At 45.8% G+C, this 13,087-nt stretch overlaps 1 protein-coding gene across 7 annotated transcripts in view; it reads left to right on the top strand.

The window, feature by feature from the left end:
- The window catches only part of ARHGAP22 (Rho GTPase activating protein 22), a 199,803-nt gene that overhangs the window by 59,240 nt on the left and 127,476 nt on the right, over nt 1-13,087 (top strand). The window lies entirely within an intron of this gene.

Below are 13,087 nucleotides of genomic sequence, written 5' to 3'. Positions count from 1 at the left end.
GCCTTTCTACCCAGTTCCACTAAGTTCGCTCACTCAGAGCAGTCGGTGGCCTCCTCCGCCATGGTGCAGCCTGGTCACGGTTGCCCCGTGCAGACATCATAACCGAGCGCTCTGCACGCTGCCAGCCGTGGTGGCTGGGCTTGCGGAACTTGGGCAAGCTAACCCTTGTTATGGGATTCAGACAGAGAAAGGATGTCTGGGAGCTACCCTCGCTTCTCTTGGGGAAAATGGGGAAGGGAACTTGAAGGACTTCTTCCAAAGGTGGCTCCTAGTCATTGATCCAAGTTGGAAAGAAAAGGGAGATCCCCTTGTTTGGGGTCAGGGGTCACAGAGCTTTGCAGGGCTGTAGCCTGTGCACATCCAGCAGTTCCACGGTGTGCTCGGGGGCCTGGGGGGCTGGGAGGGGGCTCTGTGATGGGCAAGGTGGAAGGAGGTAGCTGGGCACAGCACGGTATCACGTCGTCAACACAGAGAGAAAATGACCCTGTCACTCCTCTTCCAAATTTTCTGAGTATGAAGAAGGAATTGTCCTATCTTTAGCACTTCTCCAATACTTGGGACCCTCCCTTAAAAACATGGGACTCTGGGGGTGGGAAGGAGCAGGCCTCATCTCAGAGACCTCAGTGGCACTAGTCACCAGCTACAAGTAAATAACTTTCTGTCTTCACTGTATTTATTCTAGTGGTTAACTTTTGTTTATGGAAAGCCATACTGGTTTCCATTCGTGAGAGTCATAGCATGTTTTTGTTTCTAAAATATATCTAAGCTAAAAACAAAAAGTGTTGCACAGCAGTGTGAGTGTACTTAATGCTACTGAACTGTACACTTAAAAATCATTGAAATGGTAAATTACATGTTATGTACATTTTAACACACACACAAACAAGTGAGACTGCTTAAGGAAAAGTTTTACACCAATACTAGTAGAGATGAGAGGTGAGGATGACAAAACTCACGAAGGTGGATCGAAGCTAAAGTTTAGGGAACTCTGATCCTGTCCAGCCTCCCAGGCTTTATAAGGAAGGAATAGAACTCCCAGAGAGGCGGAGTGGAACAAACAGGAACTTTGAATTTGATCTGAATTAGGTCAGTCGTGCTAGCTAAATAACTTGGTAGAAGTCACTTAATTTTTGTTTTTACTTTCAGTTTCATGATTACTAAAATGGAGACATTATTACCTACCTCACAGAGATGCACTAAGAATTAGATTGTAGAACATATACGCGACGGAGCGCAGATCCTAGCACCTGGGATACTTCAGTCTGGGTACCCTCACGCTCCCTCAGCCCTGCCCCTCAGCCTGCTCCCCAGATCAGGAGCCACACCTCTGGCTTGCCCACTGCCATCTTCCTTCTGGCTTCTGTGTTTTGTGTTGAAGACCAGCCTTGGCCCTTCAGTGGCCTCTTGGCTTTCCTGGCTCTCCTTTTGGTGACATGTCACTCTGATGATGGTGATCAAAGTTGCCACAGTCTCTAGCACCTCAGAGCCCTGCCTATGGCCCCTACTGTCATCCCCCTCCTGGCCCGCCCACAGCACCATCTCCTGGGAGAAATGCATTATGATGTTGGGTGAACCCAGTGGACTAAAGTAACAGACTGAGGTCACCAGCCTACGTGTGGACCCCTGCCCCAGGCTTCCCCACATGTTCTTCACGGTGAGTCTCAGGTGGCCCTCACCTGTCACTGCAGCTCCAGAAGGAACCTCCATCCCCCAGATTTTCCAGACTGGACATTCTTCTCCCTCACCTGCCACCTTCTCCAGACATCAATGGCTTCTGGTGGAAATAGCTAATTGAATGGAAGTAATGACATCCCCAGTCACCAGCCTGGGCAAAGGAGGAGCCCTGGGGCCTGACCCAAGCTAAACCAGCGCAGTCGTCACCAGGGAGCCATTGGATCCCTGATAGGAGCCAGCGTCTCCAACAGATGCCAGCATCATGCCCAGGGCTCCTCTTTTGGCCTCTCCGGGTCTCTGCCACATCCTCATGGGGGATTATTCTTTTCCATAATCCCCCCTCCCCAGCAAAGCCTGACTGCTCTGGCAGCCCTGTTGCTCAGGTTCCCAATCTCAAGGAGACTCTTGGTCAAATTTGACTCATTTATCTTTATAGTATGACCTCAAACCTACATGCCTGCTGGCAGAATAACCCTCAGATTTCTATTTAATTGCATGAACTACATGTAATGGACTAATTCTCAATATCTGGTTCCTGGAAAAATGGGCCCTGCTCACTGTTTACGGTGATAGAAGTGCCCAGGCAGTGAGCTCCCTCCTAACAGATGGCCTGTCATCTGTCCAGCAGATGTAATTGTGGAGAGGAGGGATGTCCAGCTACCCTTGATGCTGCCCAGAGCGCATACACGTGATAAGGATCACTCCCAGCCCATATTCTTGTTCTCTCTCCAAAGCCCTAGCTCTTCCCTTCTCCCCTTCTCACATGAAGGTCAGCAGAGGACGTAGAGCACAGAGACGGGGAAAATTCAAGATGGTGGAAGAATTGGCTCAGATGGAAACTCAGATAGAAAGACTAGGCAAAGGTGCTTTAAAACAGAACCTGAAAGTGTGGCCCTGTCCCTCCAGCTTTTCCCAACACATGTCCCTAATAGTTTCCAGCAGACAGATCCTACAGTTTTACTAATAAAAGATTCCAGGTTTTTTCTTCTTAAATACTTTTAGCTTCTGCGAAATGTTTCTTGCACCATGAAAACTCCTGCCACATTCTTTCTTGATCAGCCTGGTCTGTTTCCACTGTTAGAGGATTCACTTTAAGTCTAGTTATCCCACTCCTTCACTGTGGGTTTCTTGGCTTTGAATAGAAATGGAATAGAATAGAAATGGAAAGTACAACTTCCAAAACGTGAGATGGAAAGAATGTAACAAATTAAATGTGATCATTTCAACAAATGGGCAGAAAATGGAGGGGAGGAAAAAACAAAAGAAAAAGGTAAATAGAAAACAAAAAAGTAAATAAATAAGATAGCAAGGAATAGGAAGAAACCTTTAAGTTGTCATAATAAATGTGAATAGGTCAGATTCATCTGTCTCTTAAAAGACAAAGTGGAAGTCTGGCTTAAAAAAGAGAAAGTAATAAAAAGGTTGAAAAACAAAACAATGGGAAAAACGTAAGCCAGCACATGCAAGCAAAAAGAAAGCAGATTTAGGAATATCAAAATCAAATAGAATAGAATTCAAGGTGATAGGAACAAAAGGGAACAAAAGAAACATTTCATTATAATATAAATAACCTACTGAGAAAATAGAGCAGCTGTGAACTTTTATGTTCTTAATGACATAGCTTTGAAGGATACCTAAACAAAGAAAAAGAATTCTCATTGTTCTCCATTTTTTTAAAAAAAATGAAATTATAGAGACACATTCACTGACAATAGTGCAAAAGAAAAAAAAAGACTTAGAGATTAAGAACAAAATGACAGTGAGTGAGGGTATATATGCAAGAGAGAGAGAAATCTATACACGTGGAAATAAAACACACACGTACTTCATAACACCTCCTAAGTTAATAAGAAAGTCAAAACTTAAATTCAAACTTCTAGTCAAGGATGACAGAGTTAAAACCCCCAAAATTCCAATAAAGAGCACTAAAGGTGTGCTTGTGAAGGCCTGGACACACCTAGATGGAGAGGGCAGGAGGGAGACAGCAGCATTCTGGATGCTGGACAGCAGGTGGGTGGGAGGTAGCTGATCAGCAAACCCCAGAGAGCTAAATTCCAAGCCAGCACCACAGAGAGCACAAAAATCCGTTGGGTTTGCAAATCCCCTCACCGCCCAGCAAAGGCTCAGACATTGGCAGGACCAGTTATCTCTGGAAATGAGGGCAAAAAAAGAGCTCCAAACAGGAGTTCTGATTGAAAGTCAGTTTAAAAAAGCAGTTAAGAGGGTTCCCTTTTCACCACACCCTTTCCAGCATTTATTGTTTCTAGATTTTTTGATAATGGCCATTCTGACTGACGTGAGGTGATATCTCATTGTAGTTTTGATTTGCATTTCTCTAATAATTGGTGATGTTGAGCATCTTTTCATGTGCCTCTTGGCCATCTGTATGTCTTCCTTGGTGAAATGTCTATTTAAGTGGTCCACCCATTTTTTAACTGGATTGTTTGTTTTTTTGATACTGAGCTCCATGAGCTCTTTGTATATTTTGGAGATTAATCCTTTGTCTGTTGTGTCATTTGCACATATTTTCTCCCATTCTGAGGGTTGTCTTTTTCTCTTGTTTATGGTTTCCTTTGCTGTGCAAAAGCTTTTAAGTTTAATTAAATCCCATATGCTAACGCATATATATGGAATCTAAAAAAAAAATGGTACTGATGAACACAGTTGCAGGGCAAGAATAAAGAGGTAGACATAGAAAATGGACTTGAGGACATGGGGTGGGAGGGCGAAGCTGGGGCGAAGTGAGAGTAACATCGACATATATACACTACCGTATGTAAAATAGTTGGCTGGTGGGAAGCAGCAGCACAGCACAGCGAGATCAGCTTCGTGCTTTGCGATGACCTAGAGCGGTGGGATAGGGAGGATGGGAGGGAGGCTCAAGAGGGAGGGGATATGGGGACATGTGTATGCATTCGGCTGATTCGCTTTGTTGTGCAGCAGAAACTAACACAGTATTGTGAAGCAATTATACTCCAATAAAGATCTATTTAAAAAAAAAAAGCAATTAGGTCCCAGATCTCCCGAACCACCTTGTGCAAAGCTGTGACTGCCCTCCCTCATTAGGGCATAACACTTGGAAGGAAGCTGAGAACGCTGCCCCGTCATTGGGGGGGGGGCGGGTACCTCACTAGAACAGGAGGCTTAGAGGGAGGTGGGCATCATATCAGTTCCTTAGCTCCCCCAGTCTTCATCCCACACTTGGCTGCCAGATCTCAGCAGTCAGGAATAGCCCTCAGGAAGGAAATGAAGAATTTTCACTGGAGAATCTGACAGGCCAAGAAGAAAAACACAAAATATACTGACAGGAGGGGTCCCCCATGAAACAGGCCAGGCAGATCTCTCTCTCTGTAAACATTCACCGCCCGCCCCCATACAATTTCCAATCAGCTGCTTAGAGAACTGTAACTAGTAGGAGTAAAGAACCTTGGGTCACTAGAAGGTCACTAGAAGGTCACTGGAAGGTCACTGGAAGGTGACTAGAAGAATTCACCCAAAGTGAATTCTTTCACTTAAGGAAAGAATTGCATATGAAGGCCAGACGAACACAGGAAAGGGGGAAAAAAAACGACTTGGAGGCAATAAAAACTGTGCAGGGGGGAGAAAACTTTTAAATAAAACTGTCTTTAACATCCTCAGAGAGAGACTATAAAAATGGACAGTCAGAGCACAAACCAGCTCCCAGAATTCAGAAATAAAATACCAGAAACAAAAACTCAAATGAAGGGCTGGATGAAAAACTTAACATAATCTCCCGAAAAGAAGAACAACGGAGAGGAAAAGAGGAGAGACAACTCAGCGTCTGAGAAGAAGTTCTAGAAAGAGAGATGAAAGTCATCCTTAGAAAAAATATTCAGTTAAATTAAATTTCCTAGGATGGGAGTATAAACAGTGAATGCTGACTGATATAACCAAAGTTACTGTGGAGGTTCAGGAAGTCACATAGGGAGGGGCGGCAGGGAGGGCAGTGAAATAAAGCAAAATCTCAAACTGCCATGCTGGGAATTCCATAGATAATGCCTAAAATTTTAAATCAAGACATGGTAGTGTAAGGATCTTATTTAGAAATAAACATAAGAAAAGAAAACAAAACCTCACCTAAAAGAGCTGAAAGTGGTGACTAAGATTTGGGCAGTAGTAGAAGAGGAAGAAATTGCTGCTTATAACAAGCCTTGTAGAGCTATTTGATTCTCTAAACTGTGTTTAGATATAACTTTCACTAAAAAAATAAGTGAAATAAAGCTAAAATAGTTTAATTTGGGGATTTTCAGAATATAGCTACTACAAACCAAAGCTATAGGGTAAGGCTTTGGGGAGAAAATGGACAATGAGGTGATGATCCAAAAACTTGATATTTATCTGTATTACAGTTGGCCCTTCATATCCATGGGCTCCATAGCCATGAATTCAACCGGGCTTAAAACTATTCAGAAAAAAAAAAATTTCCAGAAAGTTCCAAAAAGCAATACTTGAATTTGCTGTACACCGGCAACTATTTTACTTAGCATTGACATTGTATTAGGTATTATAAGTAATCTAGCGATGCTTTAAGGTATATGGGAAGATATGCTTAGGTTATATGCCATTACAAGCATTTTATATAAGGGACTTGAGAATCCGAGGTTTTGGGTAACTTCATGGGGGAGCACTATAGGAGCCCTTCCCCGCCAGTGCTGAGGGGTGATTGTCTTTTCATTTCTCACAATGAGACTATATTTACTTATGTCCATATTTTAAAATATTTTACGTTAAACAAGGAAAGAAAAACTAAAAGCAGAAAAGGAAGGCAACAGGGACGCAGCCCTAGAGAGTTCTCTTCAGGTAACCAGAAAGGGGAGCAGACAAAGGGCTCCCTCTTCCAGACAGAGTCGCCAAGCCCAGCTGGTCTCTGCAGAGCTGGGCTTGGCACACTGGAGGTGCTCAGAAATTGTGTAACTTCATGTGTGGAGGTGGGCTATATCAGGCAGCTCATGTCCAGGGTGGAGCGCAGGGCCTCTGAAGCAGAAGTGTGAGGGTCATCGTGTTGTCAGGAACCCAGACTGCACACGTGGTACCAGAAGCTGGATGTGGACGGTTCGGGTGCCACACTCAGAAGCTGGGTCCTGGCAGCACTGGGGGGCTGTGAGGTTTGGGAGCTCAGACTTAGCCTTCCTCACTCCGAGAGGAAAGTCATCCACGGCAGCACAGGCAGGGAATGTCAAGGTGCCAGGCTGGAGGCAGAAAGACCATCCAAATGGGGCTGTTGTCCTGACAGCCGGTGTGGCCTAGAAGACCGCCAGGTGCTGGAACAAGGGGCTGGGGAGCCTTGACAGCAGCAGAGGACAAAGTGTGGGAGCTGATGCCTGCATCCCTGGGTAGCAGAGTCTCAAATCTACGCCCATGTGGCCGATGCAGCTGTAGGTTCTAGCAGAGGCAATTTAAAAATCACTTTGAGAGCAGACTGGGTTTTGTTTTGTTTTGTTTTCCAGGAGCGTAAGTAATGGGAGTGGGAGAGAAGATTGATTTAAAGTTTCATTTAATTTAGAGTAAAAGGTTGGAATTGGGAGGAGGAGAGACAAGATGGATGGGAAAGCAGATGCACTTCTAGGGGAGAACGTTAATATGGGGCAATCAGAAACCAGCAGTCTTTAAGAAAGAGGAAACCTCAGGGGAGGAAAGAGAGGCCATCTGACTCCAGAACTTGAAGGTCACAGGGAATGTTCCAGCAGGCCGCCAATCACCCCTTTCCTCCTTTCTTTGTTTACCAAGCTTGAATGTCAAAGACAAAAACGGTGCTGTCATGAGCTGGCTCCTTGGGTCCTGGCTCCTGAGGAAGGTGCCTGGGTTGTCTCCATGTTCCGGATGAGGGAATTTGGGGGCTGGCATCAGGCCTAGGTTAGTGGGTGTGTTACCATAGCGCCTGAAGTCTTTGCTTAATGTCTGCCCATGGAACCTCACAGCTTTGTCTAGTAAGACTCTACCCACCAGGGCCCTTATCTCAGCTCTATCTGGGGGCATAATTAAGATGCTGTCAGGCTGGTCTGAGCCGGTCCACGCTCACAGCAAGTCACAGAGCAGCCCGTGTGTCAGATGCTTTTTCACATCTAGACCTTGTAAATTCGACTCAGCTGGAGTTGATTCAGCAAACACTAACTGAGCATCCTTCATCAGTTGTAAACTGTTACTCAAACCAGCCTAGAGGTCATTATTGTTATTGTTGTTGTTACCATTGTTGCTGTTGTTGACATTGCTACCGTTAATTTATAACACTTCCTTAGTTATATGTTTCCTCCCTTCTAGTCTGTACACTTCATTCACGCAGGGCCTCAGTCTATCTTATTACTTATGTTTTCCTACCACCCAGCACAGTGCCTGACACATAACTGATATGTAGTAACATTTGATACTTACATGAATAATTGAATGAATGAATGAGTGAATGAATGAAGAAATGAGTAAATTGACTGAATGAGTGAACACTGATCCAGCCTGTGTTAGATCCTTGGTGGGAAAATATTTCATTGTTTTTGTAAAGTGCTTGAAAAGTGACAAGGAGCTTATTGGACTGCCTTCCCCTATTAGTATGTAAGCTCATCAGGGTCGGGATTTCGTTTGTTTTGTTTACCCTGTATCCTGATTGTCCAGAACAGTGCCTGACACCTAGTAGAAGCTCAATAAATCCTTTTTATTTTATTTTTTATTTATTTTATTTATTTTTTTTTTTGCGGTACACGGGCCTCTCACTGTTGTGGCCTCTCCCGCTGCGGAGCACAGGCTCCGGACGCGCAGGCTCAGCGGCCATGGCTCACGGGCCCAGCCGCTCCGCAGCATGTGGGATCTTCCCGGACCGGGGCACGAACCCGTGTCCCCTGCATCGGCAGGCGGACTCTCAACCACTGCACCACCAGGGAAGCCCTAAAGCCTTTTTAAATAAACATTCATAATTTCCATTGAGCCTCACAGCAACCTTAACAGGGCAGATACAATTCATTTCCATCGTATAGGTGGGGAAAATGATGTTCAGAAGGGTGGAATGGAAGCTTGCATACTATGGAAAGAAAATAATATTTGGAATCAGAGAACCTGGGTTCAAATCCCGTTTATACCACCTACAGGTTGTAGATTTAGGTAGATCATTGAAGACCCTCTTGCTCCCACATCTGGTGTGTTGTTCTGAGGCTGCCCTGAGAGTTGGACAAATGGCAGCTGGTGGCAGTGGTGGTGTCAATGCTGCCTAAACACTCAGGGACAAGATTCCTGTAATTCTTAGAATGGGATCTAAGATAGAAGTCCTCCAAGAAGGCTTCTAAAATGACATGTGAAAAGCAGGTGACAGAGCCTGGAAGCGGGGATCACCTGAACCCGTGAGGCTCCCTGAGAGCAACCCTATGTTGCCTTTTCCAATTAAGAGTCCAGGCTGTACCTTAGCAAGTCATTTTACTGAATCCTGCATGACAGAGAATGACAGATTTCCGAATTTTGGCTTCACTGCTTACTAGCTAGTTACCAGAGAAGGTATTTCCCTTTCTGAGCCTCACTTTTCTTTTTGTGAGATGGGAATAACCACACCCACTATATAGGGCTGCTGTCAGGGTAAGATTAAACATATTGGAAACAGCCTAGTGTCGGCCTTCTCTCCTCGGTGGAACTGTACACAGTAAAGGGTTAGCAGCCATCCAGCTCAGTCAAGCAAGAGAAGTCCCGTGGCATGCGGCACGGCCTGATCTCAGCTCTGCCTTACTTCATGGGTTTAAATCTAAATAAAAGCTCACACTTACATGCATACGAACCAAGCACGATCCTAAGTGCTTGGCGTGTATTGACTTAATTCTCACAGCAACTCTACAAGGCACCTGCTAGATAGTCTCCAAGGATAGCTGTCCCTATTCCTCCCCTGCCTATGCACACACCCCTCCTCTCAACAAGAAGTGGAGTCTCCTTCCTCTCTTCTGCATCTGAGCTGCCCTAGTGATTACTTGACCGATAGAATGAGGCAGAAGTGATGCCATGCAAGTTCTAGGTTCGGTCCTTGAGACACCAAGCCGTTTCTGCTTTTGCTCTGGGAAGCCACTGCCATGCTCTCAGGATGCTTGAGTGGACCACAGAATTATGAGGAGATGGACCACATGGCCCAGACAGACAAGTAGGGCATCCTTGGACCTTCTGCCCCATTCCAACCGCCAGCAACCAGGATGAGGGGTCTGAACTCCTGCCCATATGAGGGACAAACTGAATAAGAAATTTGAAGAGAAATCGTGGAAAGGGCGCTAGATCAGGCACTGCATCCTTATGCGAACAAGACTATATTTATTCTGTGAACCTCCAGAAGCTATAGCCCGGATAAATAGAATTGCCACGGAGGCCACTGTGCCCTGCATATAGGAAAGATACTTTGTTCCCATGGAGTGATCTGCTGGGCAGGGGTGAGCTCCAGTCCCTGGTGCTGGGCAAGCCGAGGCCAGACCAGCACTTGACTAAGAAGCTTGGAGGAGAGAGCCTGTCGCTGGGTAGGAAGGTGGCCACAGATGATCTCCAAGTGCCCTTTCAACTCTCAGAGCCAGGAGGTCAGTGGAGACCTTATAAGGCAAGGAGGAATGGAGGGACAATACCTAGAATCAGCCAAACCATAGAGGTTTTCAGAAGTTCCATCCTGGATGAGTAAGAAAGAGAAGCAGGCAAGCTGTGGGGGTCTGGCCAGAGCAGGGGGATTTCCCAGAATTCCTGTGGCTGATGTCACTCCTGGTCATTAGTGGCCATTTAGTGCCAAGCTTAATGGTGGCTCCTAGCAAAGATCTTGCAGAGACACAATTGGTGGCAAGAGAGCTGATGTGTACAGACCTTGGTGCAGTGGGGCCTTTGCAGCTGGCATCTCCACCAGTCACATCTGGCCTCGTGAACTTGCCCCTGACTCCCTGAGAGGTCCAGGAGAGCCTGATTTCACTTCCTCCTTCATACTTTCCACCCGCACATCTCTGTGCACAGAAGAACAAGGGCTTGGTTACCTCCATAGCAGCTCCCATAGATCTTGGCACAGCAAACTCCAGTTGATCAAGTTGTGCTCAGAGGAACATGCGTGAGTGAGAGGGAAGGACACTGAAGCATCAGACAAGCCCTGCTCGCCGCCTCAGGATAGCTCAGTAGCTATTGAGCAAACGTCCTCCACAGGGCGGTAGGAATAACCATGAGCTAACTGGGAACTGATATTAACGTTGCCATTAGCGCCCCAGAAAAAAATTAAACAGTAAATGTTTTCTTGTTTTAAATGTCCTTGGGGATAACTTCAAATGCTGCTTTTGTGAAGAAATACTCACTGGAGTCTTATTAAAAAAAAAGGAGTCATCATTTATTTAGGTTCAAATGTCAGAATGCGTGGCTTTTTCTTAAGGGATACTTCACATTTATGTAGCTATTTGAGAAATGTAACTCCCCTCTACTAACAGATCAAAATGAAAATTCTCATCAAATAGTTATTTTAAATGAAACAGAAATGTATTTAGTAAATTCAAAATTGGCGGCAGCAGCCAACTCGTTTTTAAACAATTTTTAAACTGTTTAGTTAAAGCAATTTTTTTCTGCATCTGACCTGTCAAGGAAAAACATAAGATGGAAGTAATCATCCAAAAATATGAGTTTTCAAGCTTATCTTGCACCACATACCAGTGGTTCTGAAAGCGACCGCTGGAATAACAACATCATAATACCTTATGATTACCTACAACTCATCATTATATGACAAGATTTTGCCACTGTCGTGGTGAAAGAAAACCCAGTTACTAAGAAGCCTGATGACACGCTTGGGAGTATGTAAATCAAGTGTCGAGTGTCTTGGTTGCCCCCGAATTATTTCGTACTCAGAGTGTCTCTGCCTACAGAATGGATCTTCATCTTATAAAAATGGCTTCTGTTTTTCCTTCAATGTGGCTGCCTGTTCATGGAAATGTAATAAGCTTCTCTCAGGCTCTGCTAATTTAAGTCAGCCACGGATATTCATTTACAGTATTTAAATGTCTTCCACTTAAAATAGATCAATCCTTTGGCTTTCAATTGAACCCAGTTAATTTACAGTAATAGCTGGAAGCCTGGTTGGTAGATGACTCATTTTGTCAATTACTAGGCAAAAAACTGCATCGAATGACATTGAGGCAGCATGGAAAACATATCTTATTCATTGTGTGATGAGCATAACTTACTTTTAATTACATTTGGGACATTCTAGCTCATTCATACTGCCTAAACACTCAGGGACAAATTCGAGTACTGAGTTACTGTTTATCAGCAAAATGGAGGTGATCTGGGGGTGCTGCTGTGGGATTGCCGCCTTGCCTGGTCTGCTGAGGGTGATGGGTAGGCTTCCTGAATGATCCTTTGCAGAAGATTGGGATGGGGTGTGCCTTCCTCAGCAGAAGGCAGCACGTGCCCCTCAGCGGCAGTCTGCTCAGCAGGTCAGCCTGGCACAGATCAAAGCAAAAGAGTCTATACCGCGTTTCTCAGACTAACTTGCTCTCAACTAAACAGCATAGCAGTCCTCTCCCAAATCACCATATACCCCAGAGCATAGCACTAGTTGCAGGGCCTGGAGAGCAGTAAGACAGACCAAACCACTTGCAGTCAAGATCATCCAAGGCAAGCCCCCCAGACCCGGCATCACCATGTCCCGACTGCATATTCTGGGCAGAAACACACTTCCCAGGGAGTGTGCTCCAAGGCCCAGGCCAGCCTGAGTGGCAGGGGCAGACTGTTCATCATGGGGGAGAAGGCTGGAAGCTGTGCAGCCCCAGAAACATGGCAGAGACAGCCGCGTGGAAGAATAGCCCTGTGGTTCAGTGCTGCAGACCCTGGGCTGTGGAGAGGCAGGGTCCCCCTGGACTCCTCACAGCATGGAGTGGAGGCCACGCAGCACTGCCTACCAAGGGCTCCCAGTTCTGAAGCAGAGGCTTTTCCACACCTGCCATGTGGGCTCCAAAGAGCCAAGGGCAGAGTTAGCATCTAGGTGGGGCAGAAATTGACACCAACATCTGCCTGAGTCTTGGGTCAGAGAACGTACTGGAAAGAAGTGGCTGACCAGTGAAGACTCACTCCCCTATAGGAAGCTCAGAGCACATGGCCTCTGATGGCTGGTTCCCTTCTGAATGCATCAGCCCTCGACGGCAGTTAACCGATGCAGCCACCAAATGGGCATCAGAGGGAGTAGGCTTAGTTCTCCCTGAGCTCCTCCAGCTAGAACACCAGGTACTTTAAGGAGGCAAAGAGACCTACCATTCAGTCCATTGAGCCAAGGAGGAAGGGGGGCATTTTCACACTCCCAGGACCTCCCACTGCCCAGCGGAGATCCTTTACAGACTGGGCATTTGGCCAGGGACAGTGGGAGCCATGACCCCTCTCGGACAGTGACCTGTATCCTTGCTGGTTTCTTGTGCTCCAGTCCAAAGGGTCA

Source organism: Lagenorhynchus albirostris, chromosome 16 (genome assembly GCF_949774975.1).
Source record: "Lagenorhynchus albirostris chromosome 16, mLagAlb1.1, whole genome shotgun sequence".
Lineage (NCBI taxonomy): Eukaryota > Metazoa > Chordata > Mammalia > Artiodactyla > Delphinidae > Lagenorhynchus > Lagenorhynchus albirostris.
Note: the sequence above shows the minus strand (reverse complement) of the source record. Positions and strands in the feature narration are given on the sequence as shown.